The sequence below is a fragment of the Cavia porcellus genome, unplaced genomic scaffold (assembly GCF_034190915.1).
Source record: "Cavia porcellus strain 051 isolate PalLab524CR breed Dunkin Hartley unplaced genomic scaffold, mCavPor4.1 scaffold_1, whole genome shotgun sequence".
Taxonomy (NCBI): domain Eukaryota; kingdom Metazoa; phylum Chordata; class Mammalia; order Rodentia; family Caviidae; genus Cavia; species Cavia porcellus.
In genome coordinates, this window is record NW_026947484.1 from 106944118 (window position 1) to 106960619 (window position 16502).

General features: G+C 38.9%; 1 protein-coding gene across 3 annotated transcripts in view; it reads right to left on the minus strand.

Annotated features, from left to right (window-relative positions):
• Otud7b (OTU deubiquitinase 7B) overlaps nucleotides 1–14840 on the minus strand; it is a 64376-nt gene extending 49536 nt beyond the window's left edge. Inside the window, exons 1-2 of one of the 3 annotated variants that reach the window (XM_063252481.1) lie at nucleotides 14656–14788; nucleotides 794–1078 (exon numbers count right to left, since the gene is read on the minus strand). The gene's annotated coding sequence lies outside the window, so the exon portion shown is untranslated. Of the gene's footprint in view, nucleotides 1–793; nucleotides 1079–14655 lie in introns of all 3 variants that reach the window. The other 2 variants (XM_063252474.1, XM_063252468.1) reach the window with 2 other exon arrangements.
• Nucleotides 14841–16502: the final 1662 nt, after the last annotated feature.

The window sequence follows — 16502 nt, forward strand, 5'->3', positions numbered from 1 at the left end:
ATATGATTTAGTTAAAAAAAAAAACACTGACAGCCAAAAGAATAGACACTATACCAAGTTCTATTATTTACTAAGCATGAGAATATAAATTCTTCATGTAAACTCTGAATTCAGTATTACTGACAAGGTTGTATTAAATTTACATTTACCAAAGGTTTCCATCAAAGTATTCTTGTGGAAAGATATATCACAATTCAATCAAACCCAGTACCCCTACTGGGATAAACCATTTGAAAACATATACAGTGTTCTTGTCTCTTTCCCACAGTTACCAAATTCTATTTATTTCCCTTCAAATCATATGACTCTCATTAAGGAAAAATTTTACTCATGCCCCCCCAAACTTGTATATAATTCTATGTAACTTTACTCTTCACTTGTTATTTAGTACATAGCTTTCTATTACTGTTTATCCTCTTATACAAACACTATTTGCAGGAAAGAGGTACGTAATGCTCACAACTAATTATTTATTAAGTACCTGATTACTTACAACTCTATACCTGAGGCCTAAATTTTCCAAGAGCCAATAAAATGTTCATTGCTGATGGTAAGTACTATCTTGGATAGGTCGTTGAAGTTCTCTCCCAGAAAACAGTAACAGTATGTAAATTTCCTTTCAGTTCTAAAATGCTATAGCTACAAGCCTATGTGTTTCTCACATTTCTTTCATTCTATGTATATGTAACATTTCTTTCATTCATGTATATGTAACTATGTCCTATTTAACCCAGAATGTTAATTAGAAAAAGAAAACTCCTATTGTAAGGTTAGTTTATTCACTAGGTAATACCTTCTTGGCATCTTAGTGCATCTTGCCCAAATTTGAACACACAGCAGTAGAAAGGAATTTATAGTCTCAGCCAAACAGCAAACATCAAGGGAAATTGTGCAAATCTTAATTCTCATGATGAACTGTTTCCAAAAAAAATTACAAAAATGATGTGAGAGAAAAAAAAATTTAGTGTTAAAATGAGATGTTAAAATGTGATTTAGTGTTAAAATGATGATACTGCCAAGGATTTAGCTCAGTGGCATAGCATCTGTCCGGCAACACAAGGTCCTGAATTCGATTCCCCTACAGAAAAAAAAGAGAAGATTTGTGTCAAAGAGCCAGAAATTTATTTTAGGCAACCAAGAAGCTAGGATATAGCAACTGTTTTTTGTTTTTTGTTTGAGATAGGGTCTCACTATGCCGTTCAGACTGGATTTGGGCTCACACTGTAAGCCAGGCTGGTCTTGAATTCACAATGACCTCCTGCCTCAGCTTCCCGAGTGCTGGGACTATAGGCCTGTGCCACCACACCCAGCCTGGATGTAGCGACTCTTTTTTTTTTTTTTCCCCTTTTTACCAGGGATCGAACTCAGACTGCCTGCTTGCAAGGCAGGCACTTATGCCACTGAGCTAAATCCCCAGCCCGAAATGTAGCAACTCTTAAGACTAACTCTCAAATGTTATTTTCAGAGTTCTGAGAAGTATGGGAGTCTCTATCCCTACTCATTAAACAACAAGGACAACAGAGACCAAGTATTCTTCATGTCAAATAATCTTGGGGCTTTTGTTGTTGTTTTGCAACAGTGTCTCATTATGTAGTCTTGGCTGGTTTTAAACTCACTATGTAGTCCAGGCTGGTCTCAAACTTGCAGTGATCCTCCTGCCTTAGCCTCCCCAGTGGTGGGATAAAAAGGTATGCACCTCTATGCCCAGCTCATTTTTAAGAAATAAATGGTTTTACTGACATGTAAGCTTTCAGTTCAAAAGCAAATGTTCACAAAGGAGCATATGAGAGCAGGTAAGTTTTAAAAATAGATGAAAACTTGCTGTCTAAAATACAGACTGCCAAAAAAAGGGTACACACACTTCAGCAGTTTGTCATACTAGGAAATGTCTTGAAGTTAATGGCCAACACTTTGAGGCCAAAGGTAACTTGTATTAATCTCATGATGTCTCAATAAATTTACGATTAAAGTACTTACACAAGTTTTTCTTTTCCTAATGTATATATCTCTTGGCAGACTCTACATTTGTGTTAGCAGAACTATACTTTGCTGTTGTCTTGCCTCAATTCCTTATACTGGACTACTTTAATGTTAACATGAGATTTTTGTTGTTTGTATTGCTAGGGAATCAAACTTAGGGCTTCGTGCATGCTATGCAAGCAGCCTACAACGTATCTGCATCCCAATACTCAGTATTAATACTAAAGCCTTGGGGAGAAATCCTTCTCCTACAAATTGTGGTGCTGTACATCTGTAATCCAAGCACTCTTGAAGGAAGAGAATGGCAAGTTCAGGACCAGCCTGGGGAAATTTGCCCTTTAGTGAGATGTTTCAAATTAAAGAAGGGACTGAGGATGTAGATCAGTGCGAAGTCCTTGGGTTCAATCTCTGGTACAGCAAAATCAAGAAAAAAAAATCTGTCTTTTTTTGATATGTATTTGGTTTAAATACACAAAATTACCAATATTTAGCCAGGGGTTTAGCTCAGTGGCATAAGTGTCTGCCTGGCAAGCATAGTTGTGAGTTCGATCCCTGGCACCAAAAAAAAAAAAAAAAAAACCAGTATTTGACTACTTTTTACCTGCAAAATGTTAATCGCGTAAATCACCTTAATTTCTACTTGGGGGTGAAGATAGTTACTATATGAAGACAAACAATGTTATATGGATACTAGACACTAAGAATTACAGGTTTCAAAATACACTTTATGGGAGCTGGGGATTTAGCTCAGTGGCATAAATTCCTGCCTTGCAAGCAGGCAGTCATGAGTTTGATCCCTGGTACCGATAAAAACGAAAAAAGACCAAAAAAAAAAAAAAAATACACTTTATATACTTTCGAAGTTTGAAAACATGCTTTTGAAGCTTTTGAAACCACCTAGCTCGTGTGTGTGTGCGTGTGTGTGCGCGTGTGAATATATGTATCAGGCTTTCTTCTTAGGGCTTAAAGAATTCCGGTCTTCAGCAGTATTTAGTAAGTGAACAACAGACAAGCTGGGGGCTTTTTGTTTTGTGTTTTTTAACACTCATCTCCAAGGAAAATGTCAAGATCTTGATGACAAAAGCAGAATTAGATAGCTAGTGAAATGAATCTAGCCACAGGAGCACATTGCCTCCAAAGCCACCAGGATCAATTCCCCACTGGGAAGATATCACCTCTCAATTCCCACTTCATTTTCCAAGAAATTTGCTGTCACCCCTGCTCTCACCATTTATGTGCAATTTATATAATTTTGCCATGTCGAATGTTTCTTTGTAAGCTTTACTATAGGTGCTACCTCAATATTTAAATTAACAGCTCACCAATGCAAAGGATAGTCTTTTTTATTCATTAACCAAACCACTTAGTAGTGTCTAAATGTCTCTAATGTGCCAATTATTGTAGCAAGCCCCACAGGGATACAAAGATAAAAGCCACTACAGTACTTATCTATTTTCAAGGAGCTTAACAGTGTGGTTAGAAGAGGCATGCCAACTACACAAAGAAGCCAAAATATCATACTATACAAATACCACATAAGTAACCAAAAAATTATAGTATTCAGCAGTGGTAAAGATCACTTCCTGTTGGAGGAAAAAAAAATCAGCAAAGGTTTCATGGAAGAGATAGTCTACATTGAAAGAATGCGGGGCTGGGGATTTAGCTCAACGGCATAAGCGCCTGCCTTGCAAGCAGGCGGTCGTGAGTTCGATCCCTGGTACCGATAAAAAAAAACAAAAACAAAAACAAAAAAAAAGACCCAAAAAAAAAAAAAAAAAAAAAAAAAAAAAAAAAAAAGAAAGAATGCATAGAAATATTTTTAAAAGAACAAGTGGGTAGTTAGGAAATGAGTATGCAGATTAGGTGGCTTCCATGGTGGCACACTCAGCACTCAAGAAACTGAAGCAAGAGCACTGCAAGTTCAAGGCCAATCTGAACTATGTGTAAAAACATGAAATGGAATGATGCTATCAATTCAAGCCAGTAGCAATTTCCTAAGAAATCAGGAAGAAAGCAAGCAGGGTGGAACCTGTAACATTTTATATTTTAAAGAAAACGAGAACAAAAATAAATATGACAGAATGTTAATGTCCATTAAATCCAGAGGTTTGGAACATAGAAAACTCTGGCAGTTTTGTGTTTTACTTCAGGATATACACTTAAGTCACTATTTAAGTCTGGAATGGTATTTATCTTTTGGTCCTTTTAACTATTCTTGCTCATAAGAGATATAGAATACTACGACCGAACTGTAGACTATAGCTGAACTTTCCTTCATTACGAAAAGTAACATTTACCAAATACCACTGATAAAAGGAAAATACCATTCCTACAAATGAAAACAGAGTCAACATTTTTCAATATATTTTACAGATTGCAATGTTAAGATAACTTTCTTTACAAAATGAAAATAGGTGTCAATTTATATATATATATATATGTATGTATGTATGTATATATATATATATATATATATATATATATATATGTATGTATATATACTGCTTATCTGGGTGCCTGTATTTAAAGAGCGTGCCATGGGGCTGGGGATTTAGCTCAGCGGCATAAGCACCTGCCTTGCAAGCAGGCAGTAGTGAGTCTGATCCCCGGTACCGATAAAAAGGAAAAAGACCAAAAAAAAAAAAAAAAAAAAAAGAGCTTGCCATTATTTGAACATTTTATTTTCTTACAGGAAAAAATCCAATAAGACTGAATTGTGTACACAAAATTATGTGTTTTTTTCTCCTAAAACTTACTGTTTGAAATAATCTCATTATTCAAAATAAAAATTCAGAAGATCAGATACCTGGAAGAATAAAGAAGCCACTAAAACAAAAAGAACAGCTGGGAACAAGATGCACTAAGAAATCAGGAAGAAAGCAAGCAGGGTGGAACCTGCTTCAGAGAAACACTTATTACTTGTTCAGTTGGAGACTGAAGGGAAGCATCACATCTCTCACAAGGCATGCACAAGAGGCACTTGCACCAGGGTGGGGTGTGGGCTGAAAACACTGGACAAGAAGGAAGTTTTTATTGCCATCCCAAATCAGATAGCTGAGAGGAGTGAGAACCACCTTCCCACATTACTTAAATGCCAGTATAACCAAGTCATCTCCCCCAAAACAAAGCCAAGGGAACTGCCAGCTATATAGGAATTCAATCAAAGACTCCCTATGAGTAACTCTTCTACGCCTCCTCTCTCCCCTCCTTTCTCCCAAACACTCACAAACAAAAACAAAATGTACCCTTGCCCACTTGAGAAAGAATTAAGAATTGGCAACTCCACTAAAGTGGACAACTTCCAAACCAAAGCCCTTCTATAAGGATGATGTTAACAAACTTTGGCAAAGAATAAATTTGAGGAAGACCTGCAATGGAAGGCATCCATTATTTGTTCTGCTTTGTTTTGCTTTGCGTTGTTTTGTTTTGTTTTGAGTCATCCTTGAACTCATTCAGTGATCATCCTGCCTCATCTTCCTTCCTGCTTTAGCCTCCGAAAGTGCTGGGATTACAGGTGTGTGCCAACACACCTAGTAGAACGCATCCATTCTTCCACCCCCCTTGAGCCCCAACTTTCCTCAGAAAAGTGTAGGAGTTTCTAAAAAGTACTCTATTCTGTTCTCCCTCAAAAATGACTAGAATACAAAATCCAAACTCTCACTTTAAAACCATGTAATTTGTCTTCACAAAAATCCAATGAAATTAAAAACACAGGGAAAAAACATTCTGGACAGACAGAGAGGAAAAAGAAAGTAAAAAGAATTAAGATGTGCTACATATATACACCAACTCCCCATGATGAACGTAAACATGTACTGGCAAAAACGTAAAAGATTTTAAAAAGGTTTAGAATCCAAGTATAAGACAAATCTTATTTTTATTTTGTGAACATAGTGCCCAATTTATTATAATCTGTTTCTTTTAACAAGTTTTTGACACAAAACTACATTTAAAATAAAGCTACTTGATGGAAATTTGGCAAAAGAGATAAACTTATCAAAGGCTGGGGATTTAGCTCAGTAGTGTGCCTGCCTGGCAAGCGCGAGGTCATGAGTTCAATCCCTGGTACCAAAAAAAAAAAAAAAAAGAGAGAGAGAGAGAGATAGATAAACTTATCTATATACTCAAATAAGTATCATGACATTCTGTATCTGAATCATTTTAGCTGAAGAATCCTATTGCCTTGTTCATCCTACTCCAAGACACCCAACTGCCCCAGGTCAAAAACCCCTCTCCCCAGTTACTTTTTTTTTGGTCTTTTTCTTTTTTATCGGTACCAGGGATCGAACTCACAACTGCCTGCTTGCAAGGCAGGCGCTTATGCTGCTGAGCTAAATCCGCAGCCCTTCCCAGTTACTTTCAGCACAGGTCTTTCTGAGTCAAACCTAGGAAGACATTCACTGTACACATTAAGACTGGTCTAAAAGGACGCAGTGGAAGCAAGTCCTTAACACACATGCCACACAAGCTATCTGTGTTACTGGAAGCTCTAAAAAGTTCACCATCACTGGAATAGAGTATTAAGTTTCTCTTTCAGCACAATGCAGAATGAAAAAAACACTGGAATGGGATATGGGAAAGAATAGATCAGTAAACTGACATTTATTAATCACCTGCTACATATCATCCACTGAAGAATAAATTCTAGGCCAAGTTCTCACTAAACAACTTCTGTGACTCTGAGTAAATGATTCTCAGATATTTTACTTCAAAATGAATGAAGACTAAGAAAGCATAATAAATAGGATGGGCCTGATGGTTCTTGCCTATAATTCCAGCACTTTGGAGGCTAAGGCAGGAGAATCCATGCAAGTTTGAGGCCACTGGGGCTGGAGGTTTAGCTCAGCGGCTCAACGGCACAACCTGCCTGGCAAGCATAAGGTCACAAGTCGATCCCCAGTACCAAAAAAAAAAAAAAAAAAAAAAAAGTTTAAGACCATCCTAAGCTACATATTAGTTCAAGGACAGCCTGAACTACATAGCAAGACTCTGTCTCAACACAAAAAAATGAAAAAACAAAGAAAGCACAATAGTCCCTGCAGCTCCCTGATTTATTAACATAGCCACTCTCAATACTTGCTACTATTCAGCATATATAATGTTACTGAAAGGGTTTTTGCTTTGTTCCTCTCTAACCCACTTTATACAGCATTCATAAACTGTTCTTGGACTTAAAACTTATTTAATCACTAGATGCTTTTAATACTTAAATGGCTCATCATTTGCTGCAGTACAAAATAAAGCACTCCTGTGGGAAAGGGGATGCCTAGGATACCTGGGTTCAATCCAGCATCCAGAAACAGACAGATAAAGCTCTCTAGCCTCGCCTGCTTCTTTAGCCCTTGCCCCTCAACCTCATCCTCCAGTTATAACACTTAGAAATTACCTGGAAAATTATGGCTGGTTTACTCTTTAAGCTTTTTTTTTTTTTTTTTTAAACAGTACTGAAAATTGAACTAAGTGACCCTGGTTTGTTTGTTTTTCTTTTTTTTCAGCTTTTTCTGTTTTTTTTGAGACAGGGTCTTACATCAAATTGCCCAAGCAAGGCTCAAACTTATAATCCTCCTGCCTCAGTCTCCCAAATGCTAGGATTACAGACTTGTGCCATGGTACCTGGCTCCTTTAACTTTTATTCAAGCTATTTTCTCTGCCTGGTACTTACCCCAGCCTTCAGGAGGGTATTTGCATAACCCATCTTTCTAGAGTTAGCTGTACATATCATCTCTGGGAGGCTCCTTCCAATCTCTGCCCAAGCCAGAACTGACCTTTGGGTCCCACTTTACCCCCTAAATACGTTAACTTTAGCTACTATTATCTTGAGTTCATCTAGATATTTACACATCTGTCTCCTCCCACTAGACCGACACACTTAGTGGGTAGATTTTGACTCATTTCCATCTCTTTCAGGCCTACATCAGTGCTGAAAATATAGGAGACATCCCATAGATACTAGATGAGTAGAAGAAGAGAAGCAAGCAGGAAATAGGAAAGGAAGAAAATGGTAGTGTTTGGGTTTACCAGAACCACGAGCTTAAAAATGCCCCTGGCTACAGCTACGACAGCTTTCCTAACGTGTCCAAGGCCCTGAAAAAACCCAACACCACAAAAATATATAAAATATTTAAAAGCCTGGCTGTTTAAGACTCCCTATAAACCTGGTTCCAAACCTTCCCACCTTCATTTCACTACTGCTCAGCTCAATCTTATCACTGTCCCAGAACATCTCAGGTATAGTCATGTTTCCAGTGAGGTCCCTGGTCCCTTTCAGCTCTTCTTTCCTAAAACCTAATATATTTTTATTTTTTTAGGACCTGAAATAAGTCTGATATTATTCATAACTACATAAGTACTTTCCCAAAATAACAATGATATGAAGATTATACTATGCAACAGACTTTTCCACATTTTAAAATTTTGTCTACAGTATTAATTCAGGTTCAATAGGTGTTCATTCTTTCCTACTGACTTAATGGACTTTAGTCTTCAAAGGCAAAAAACTGTCACTTTCCCTAAGCCTCCAAAACATTTTAACATTGAACTGAACTCACAGTAGGACACTAAAAACAAGTTTTTTCTTTTATTTCTTTTTTTTTTTTTTTTTTTTTTTTGTACTGGGAATCAAACTCACAACCTCACATTTGCCAGGCAGGTGCTTACAGCATGGAACTAAATCCCCAGACCCAAAACATCAGTTTAGTAATTTCTCCAATCCGAAACTATTTCTTAGAGGAAATAAAGGAACAATGCATAATCCTAAAACACATTTGAAAATAATACCAATCTAGCAATATAAAAAATAAGATTCCTGCCTTTTCCATTTGGGTCACAGCTCAAAAAACATAATCTCCTCACTCAGAGTTAGGTAATAACTTGTGCTCATGACATCACAAACAAATAGTTTTTGTAATGACTATAAGGAGGCAGGAAGAGGACAGCAGGGATAAAGAAAAGCAAACTGGAAGCACAGCTGTGTGCTTCTGTTTAAACCCTCCCCACCGTTCCAACACTGGGGATTGAATTAAGAGCTTTCTCACTGAGTTACATTCCTGTTCTTCCTTTTAATTTTTATTTTGAAATAAATTCTCACATAGGGGCTGGAGATTTAGCTCAGCGGCATAAGTGCCTGCCTTGCAAGCAGGCAGTCCTGAGTTCGATCCCCGGTACAGATAAAAAGGAAAAAAGACAAACAAAAAAAAAAAAAGAAAGAAAGAAATTCTCACTAAATTGCCCTAGCTGGGTTCAAACTTGCAATCCTCCTGCCTCAGCCTTCTGGACTGCTGGGCTCACAGCCATGAGCCACCACACCTAGCTTTTGTTTACTTCTTAAACATGCACACGTCTCATTCCTTTTTATTATTGTTATTTTTTTTGTTCCGGGGATTGAACTCATGACCATGTGCTTGCAAGGCAGGCACTTATGCCGTCAGCTAAATCCCTGGCTCCACCTTTTTATTTTTTAAATTGGCCAAATTTTCAAGGACTTTTTCCCTCAAGAGGAAATATCTGACAGATTTTCAGTGAAGCTGGTATCCAGAGGTACCTCCACTGATCCCCAAGACCTTTAAGAAAGCCAGTTTAATCTTCTACGCAGCATAATACAGTGAGATTCCTCCAGAAACTGTGAGTAAACACTGGTTCTGGCTGAACATATGCATCATCTACCACTTATTCTTTAGGCATAAGGCAAACCTGAGAGATCACACTGGACTGACAACAGATTTGGAAAAGAAATTAAGCCTACATTAATATATTCAGTATAGTTTATGGATTAGGCATAAAGAAGTATGGGCTATGAAACTTGATGGACCTTGGTCTTAATTATTCACTAATTATTTTTAAAGATTTCTGAGGCCAAATTTTTAATTCAGGGTTGACTGCTCTTTGCCATGGGTGTAGTCTCCTAACCATCAGGTAATACAGGTTTAGAAATTCATTTTAACATCAATATAACCCTCAAAATACTAAATCTAGTTTTAAAATTAATCCATTTTCTAGCTGGGCAAAGTGGCACATGCCTGTAATTCCAGCACTCAGGAGGCTGAGGCTGGAGGATCACTGCAAGTTTGAGACCAACCTGTGCTACAAAGTAAGTTCAAGGCCAGCCTAAACTATATACATAGTGAAACCCTATCTTAAAGAAACAAAAAACTAAAATTAAAAACCACAAACTCCACACAAGGAATGGAAACATTATGTACTGCCAACCTGTTTTAAAAAAAAAAGACAAAAAGGATTCCAGGAATGGTTGGAGAGGGAGGGAGAAAAGGGAAAGGGGATGAAAAAGAAATTAAAATGTGTTACATATATGTTACCACTCCCCACAAGAAATATAAACATTATATACTACATACATGTACTAATAAATCAAAATTTTAAAAACTAATGCATTTTCAAAATTCATTAAGGTCTGAATTCCTATTCTAGTGCTCCCTACATGAGCAGAGATAATTAAGAGTCATATGCACTTAAAATAAATGCCATTCTTACACACATAAAGCTCTTGCAGAGAACCCAGCCATAATCTTGAAATTCCCTACCACAGAGTTCAACTTGGTAAGGTGTCAATGCCAAAACTTTTACAAGGAATCATATGCTTCCTGGCTTTATGCCTTCAGGCCAGGATGGTACCAAAAGCTTAGGGTCACAAAGGACTGATGCCTGACTCCTTGTCTCTCAGTTCCTGGGCTAAGAGCTCAATACTTCCCATGAAATCCATCCTTTGTTCAAAGACCTACAATGACTCTATTGACCTTCAGTCCACACCCAACAGTCTGGCCTCTGAGCCTCCTGTCAGCACTACCCATGGTTTGACCACCCCACAGTTCTCTCCAGGCTCTCACATGGATTCCCTGCACACACAACTTAAGTCATTCACACTACTCTGTGCATTGTACATTCTATACTTTCTATTTAAAAATCCTTTCTTTTCTCTTAACACAGAAAAACCATTTCATTTTACCTGAACGTTTATATATCTATTTGATAGAAAAGGACAGAGAAATAACTTGCCCAAGATCACATAACAAAATGCAGAACCAATATTTGAACCCAAGTACATCTATTCTATAGATGCTACCTCTTTACAACTAATCCATAGCCTTCCAAGTTCATTTCACAATTTACTCATTGAGAAATGAGTTTATCTATTACTTTAAATTTTCTCAGAAGTTACATATTCTTTTTCCTAAGTATTAAAGATCTATCAAACTCTTACATGCTATCTTTCACTATTCTACCCCTATCCCCAACTCCAGGAGAAAGGACACATGTTTTACATCTTTTCTATCTTTCCAAAGTCTGTTAATGGAGCTTGGAGATTGCTTTATATCTATAAGAGTGTTCAACAACAGTAGTTATTAAGCAAGGATTTTTTTTATATAAAAGAAAATAGTGCCCTGCTCCTCAAAAAAGTCCTTCTAGCATACTAAACAAATCAATTTAGCCAGGCATGGTGGCACACACCTATAGTCCCAGCACTTGGAAGCCTGAGGCAGGAGGATCACTATGAGTTTGAGCCAGCCTGGGCTCCATAGTAAATTCAAGGGCAACCTGAAACTACATAGTGAGACCTTGTCTCACATAACAAAAAGAAAAAAATCAATTGAATTCAGAAATTCATGATAAAACTACCCTGCATCTATTACACAAATATTTAATGATCTAAATATATGAGGAGCCACTAAGAAGATTCCATAGGAGCTGATATTTCACACCCCCTAGGAAAGATACTGCTGAAGTCACTTTTCAAAGCACTGTTTAAGGATTTTCCCTTTGGGATAAGAAGAGGGGATAGAGTACTCCCCAAAAGAAATGTACCCACCTCTGCTTGACATACTCAAGAGTTCCAAAACTTTGAGAAATGATTATTTAGTACCTTCAAAACAATGTGGAAGCTTCTTTTTAACACTGTATTATTTTCCCAGGGATGATGGCACCTATAATCCCAGCACTGGGAAGGCTGAGATAGGAGGATCGGATCACAAGTTCAGGGCCAGCCTGGGCTACATAGTGAGACTCTCAAAAATAAATACATAGGTTTTTTTTTAATACATAGATTTTTAAAACTAGATCATTCCATCATAACTCATTTAGTTACATGTAATGAGTCTCAAAACTCCAAACAAAGTCTTCTGAGAACCTCAAATGGTGGTGGGCTAACATGCTGCTCTATGTTTAATCCTAGGTTTAGTCAATCCCTTCAACCTCCATCCTGCAAAACAATATACACAGTTCAACTAAGGGAAGTTGCTAAATATACACATAAATAAAATTCATCATACAAATAATAACAACCGTTGGTACCAACAAAAACAAATTATAACATCTATCGACAGCCTAGAGAATGTGTTATTTTTAAATTATATTTTAGTCTCTAACTTAAATATTTTTTCACTAAGGGCAATAAAAAAATTAACATTGTTGGTCATCTTGCCTTTTACAAGGTATCAGCACTATAGCAGTTTTTGTTTGTTTGTTTTAAGAAACCTGGTATTAAATAAAAGGGGTAGCAAGACAAAAGTCTATAATCTCAGCTACTCAAGAGATTGAGACGGCCAGTGTGGTCAACAGGACAAACGCCAATAAATAAATAAGTAAACGAGATAAATCATACAAAGCAACATCTCCAAAAAATATAGTTTGAAACTATCTTCCATCTTCCTGCTTTAATGTACAATGTCCAAAGCAGATATCTTTCAATTCTAAATTATTCATGTTAATGGACAATTATTGACAGAAAGGTGCTGATGATCCAAAATGAGGATAAAAATCGAAAAGCAATCTATTTTAGTTTTGAAACACAGTATGTTCTCAGCACATTTACCTTCTCAATTATTCCTAACATGAGCTAATATTTACATTCATTTGAAATCTTCTAAGTACATAGTAACTGGCCATCTAGTTGGAGAGGTGTTCTAAGGCATGCCAGTTGACTAGCAAAAATTAAGACTTATTCTGCTGGAACATGAGTGACATCGATTTTATTTATTTTACTGTTTTGTTTAGCATTCAACATCTCAATAGACTAGCACAGCAGGCTGGTCACTAAATATTAAGACCTGCTTGAAAAACGAGGACAAATGCTATAATTTCTTTATTGTTTGCCTATAAAGTATTTATATATAAATTATGGTTTGATTCTCCTTGGCCACCCAGCATTAAGCCCCTGTAGATTTCTCCACCCCATCAAGAATGTAATCCTGGGGCTGGGGATTTAGCTCAGCGGCATAAGCGCCTGCCTTGCAAGCAGGCAGTCGGTAAGTTCAATCCCCGGTACCGATAAAAAGGAAAAAGACAAAAAAAAAAAAAAGAATGTAATCCTATTTACTAAGAAAGAGTGTATCTAAACGCTTATTGAAAGTGATACAGAAAAAAATTTTTTTTAAATATTTAGGGATTAGCCTTTCTTTTGGATCAGTATTAACTACACCACCTCTTCTCTACACTATTCTTTTAAATAGGTGTCAGACAAAAGGAATCCAGTTTCCCCAAAGATCTACATATTAAGAAACCAAAGACTGAAAAATTACCAGTCTCTGATTTTCTAAGTAAAGCAAATTAAGTTTTTAAGTAAGCTACACTTACTTAAAACAAGTAATAATAATAATAAGGAAAATCGGGGGTGGTGACCGATGCTTGTAATACCCAGCGCTCTGGGAAGCTGAGGAAGGAGTTTGAACTGTTAATAACAAAATTGTCTAAAATTTTTTAAAAAGCTGGATATGGCAATCAGTAAGGCCCTAGGTTCACTCCCCAGTAATAAACAAAAGAAGGAAAATAAAAGTCTAATACTGCTAATTTTTGACTTCGCATTTAAAGAAAGAAAACCCTCTGAAAAGTTTTGGAGAAACCTACATAAAATTTCAACAGTCATCTTCCGTCAACTTTCCAATTTTTACATCCGTATTGTGGCCAGAGAAGCACCAAGGTTAGACACACACCACCACCAGAGGAGAGAGACTGAGCGCTGGTCCTCGCTAGCCGACAAGCTAAAAATACGCCGGCCCAGTAAACAAATCCCATTCCATCCCGACCCGAGCCACACCGTTAACCTAGTAATTATGAGAAGAGTGAGATCACGCACCACCACCACCCCCCCGGCTTACTCATCATCAGTTTCTAAAGTTTCCATCGGCTCATGGCAACTTTTCTTTTTTTCTAAAGTTCATAAGCCTGCCCTAGAATCTCTCTTACCCGTATCTTTTTTCGCTCCCTCCCTCCATTACTAGACGCACCTTAAAACCAGGCTATCGAAAAGCAAGCCACGCTTGTTTTCCTTCTATTTTTATGCTGAGTCTTTAAAGTTAATTTCATCCTCACGATGGGGATAGTTGCCTGCATCTGAATCACCCTGAAACTCCGCCATCCCTCCCAGAAAGCCTGGGGAGGACGAGAACCGTCCACACCGCTCCGCAGGGTTCAGGGAGAGAAGCTGGGGACCGAAGGGGGCTGAAAGCGCGGGACACAGGTGAAAGGGAGGGATAAAGGCGGAAAGGTGGGGACGAAGCCAGGGGCAGTCGGGGTGAGCGAGTGGCGAGGGGAGACGGCTCCAGGTGTAACAAACAGCGGTCGAAAGAAGAGGGGCAGTGGAGATCAGAGGGGCAGAGTTCGGGACTCTGGAGAGGCGGGAAGGGCGAGGGCAGACGTGGAGGGAGTCAGGGCTGGGGGCTCCGTTACCCTGGCGACTCCTGGGGCCAGGCCCTAGGCCGGGGCAGAGAGCGGGGCCCGGCCGTCTCTCTTCATTCCTCGGCAGTGACCCCGGGGTCCGACCGGCCCCTCCCCCGACGACGATGGAGGCGGAGGCGGAGGCAGCGGCGGCGGCGGACACTGCGACCGCGGCTGTGGCTCCGCACAGGATCTGGAACTGGAGTCGGACGGGACTGATGGGGAGTAGCCTCTCCCGGCGTCTTTCTGCCGGCTCCACACTCGACCGCCACTCGGACTCCAGCGGATGGTTCAGGATCTGTGGCTTTCGGCCGTCCGGCCGGAAACAAGCGCCCGTTTCCGGCCGGAGTGGGTTGGTGGTGACACCCGAGCGGCCCCCCGGCCTCATCCTGTCCCGCCCGGCCCCGCCCCGCCCCGTCGCGGCCCCGCCTTTAGCGCCGCTGCCTCGCGCGCCAGCTACTTTGGCGCTTGCCCCGCGCTTGACCCTGTTCTTTCCTGGCCTTGGTCCCTGAAGTCCCTGGCCAGAGCATTCTTGAACTGAAGGGTGAGGGTTGGACTCTTAAGACTTTAGGGTGGAATCAGTTGGCTGCACCGCTCTGGGAAGAAACAGAAAGGGGCGGAATGGATTTAGAAAGGTGAGAAAGATGAAAATATTTTTAAAAGTTTGAAATTATAGTTACTCTACACAGTCATCCCACGCTAACCAGGGGAAATTTTAACATAGCTTCTTCTAAATCAGCCTGTCCAGTACACATTTCTGTTGTTCCTTCACTCTTCAAGTAAACACCCTGCTCTGTAAAGTTTACTTGCATAACAATGCTACCACCTGACACATGTATCTTAGACAATTGGCACAATGAATAAATGTTATGCAGCACTTGTGTTTGTAATGCCTTTTACAATATTACAGCACAGTGCACTCAAATACTTTTTGAGTCCCATGTACAATGCTTTGTGCTCAGTGATATTGAGGTTTTAAAAAAATCAACAAGACATAATACCATACATCAAAGATTTTGAAGTCTAGTAAAAATACAATTTTTATACATGACAACTCATATGTGCCATGTGAATAATACATTATGGGTATGGGAACATAAATAAGCTATGTTTGTTAAAGAAATTAATAAGATGACAAGAGGATGTGGAGTTTATTAAGGAATAAGAGCCACTAAATAAGTATCTCTTCATGACAAAACGAGGCCATTCACTGCTTTAACCAACCATCGAAATATTCGATTTTAATTGAGATTCTAAACACTGCAGTACTTAGGTTACATACGTCTCAAGTGTAGTTCACAAGGCCTATGTAAAAATAAATACTATGGTCAACTCTTCTTTCCCCAAATTACTTCCTGAAACTCAATTTCCAACAGCTAAAAATGAGGGGGCACAGGAGAGGCTGAAGAGGAACGCATAGACTCTCTTGCTAGACAAAGGGTAGAGGGGCTGCTTATATAGATTAACTCTTGGGGAGGATTACATTAGTTGACAGTGATGGATTAGTGCTACATGTTAGTCTGTGAAGATCGGGATTAGGAAATCTTTGATGTATGGGAAGGAAAGACAGGAAGTCTGGCTTGGATCAAGAAGAAAAAGTCTGATAAGATGTCTTTTTGTGGTTTCTTCGCCATGTTGAACCGTGATGACTAGGAAGAACCAGGTGGGGAAAAAACCTATCAGTTCCCAGATTCAAAAGCTGGGCCAAGGGGCTGGTCAAAGTCACTTAAATTACTACCCATTATAGGGCTGCCTGGAAATTTAAGGACCAGGAAGTGATGGGGTTGCAATTGCTTTGTGCCTGTTTCTTGCTCTGCCCATCCATCACTCATTGTTGTTTGTGTAATTACTCAATGGGC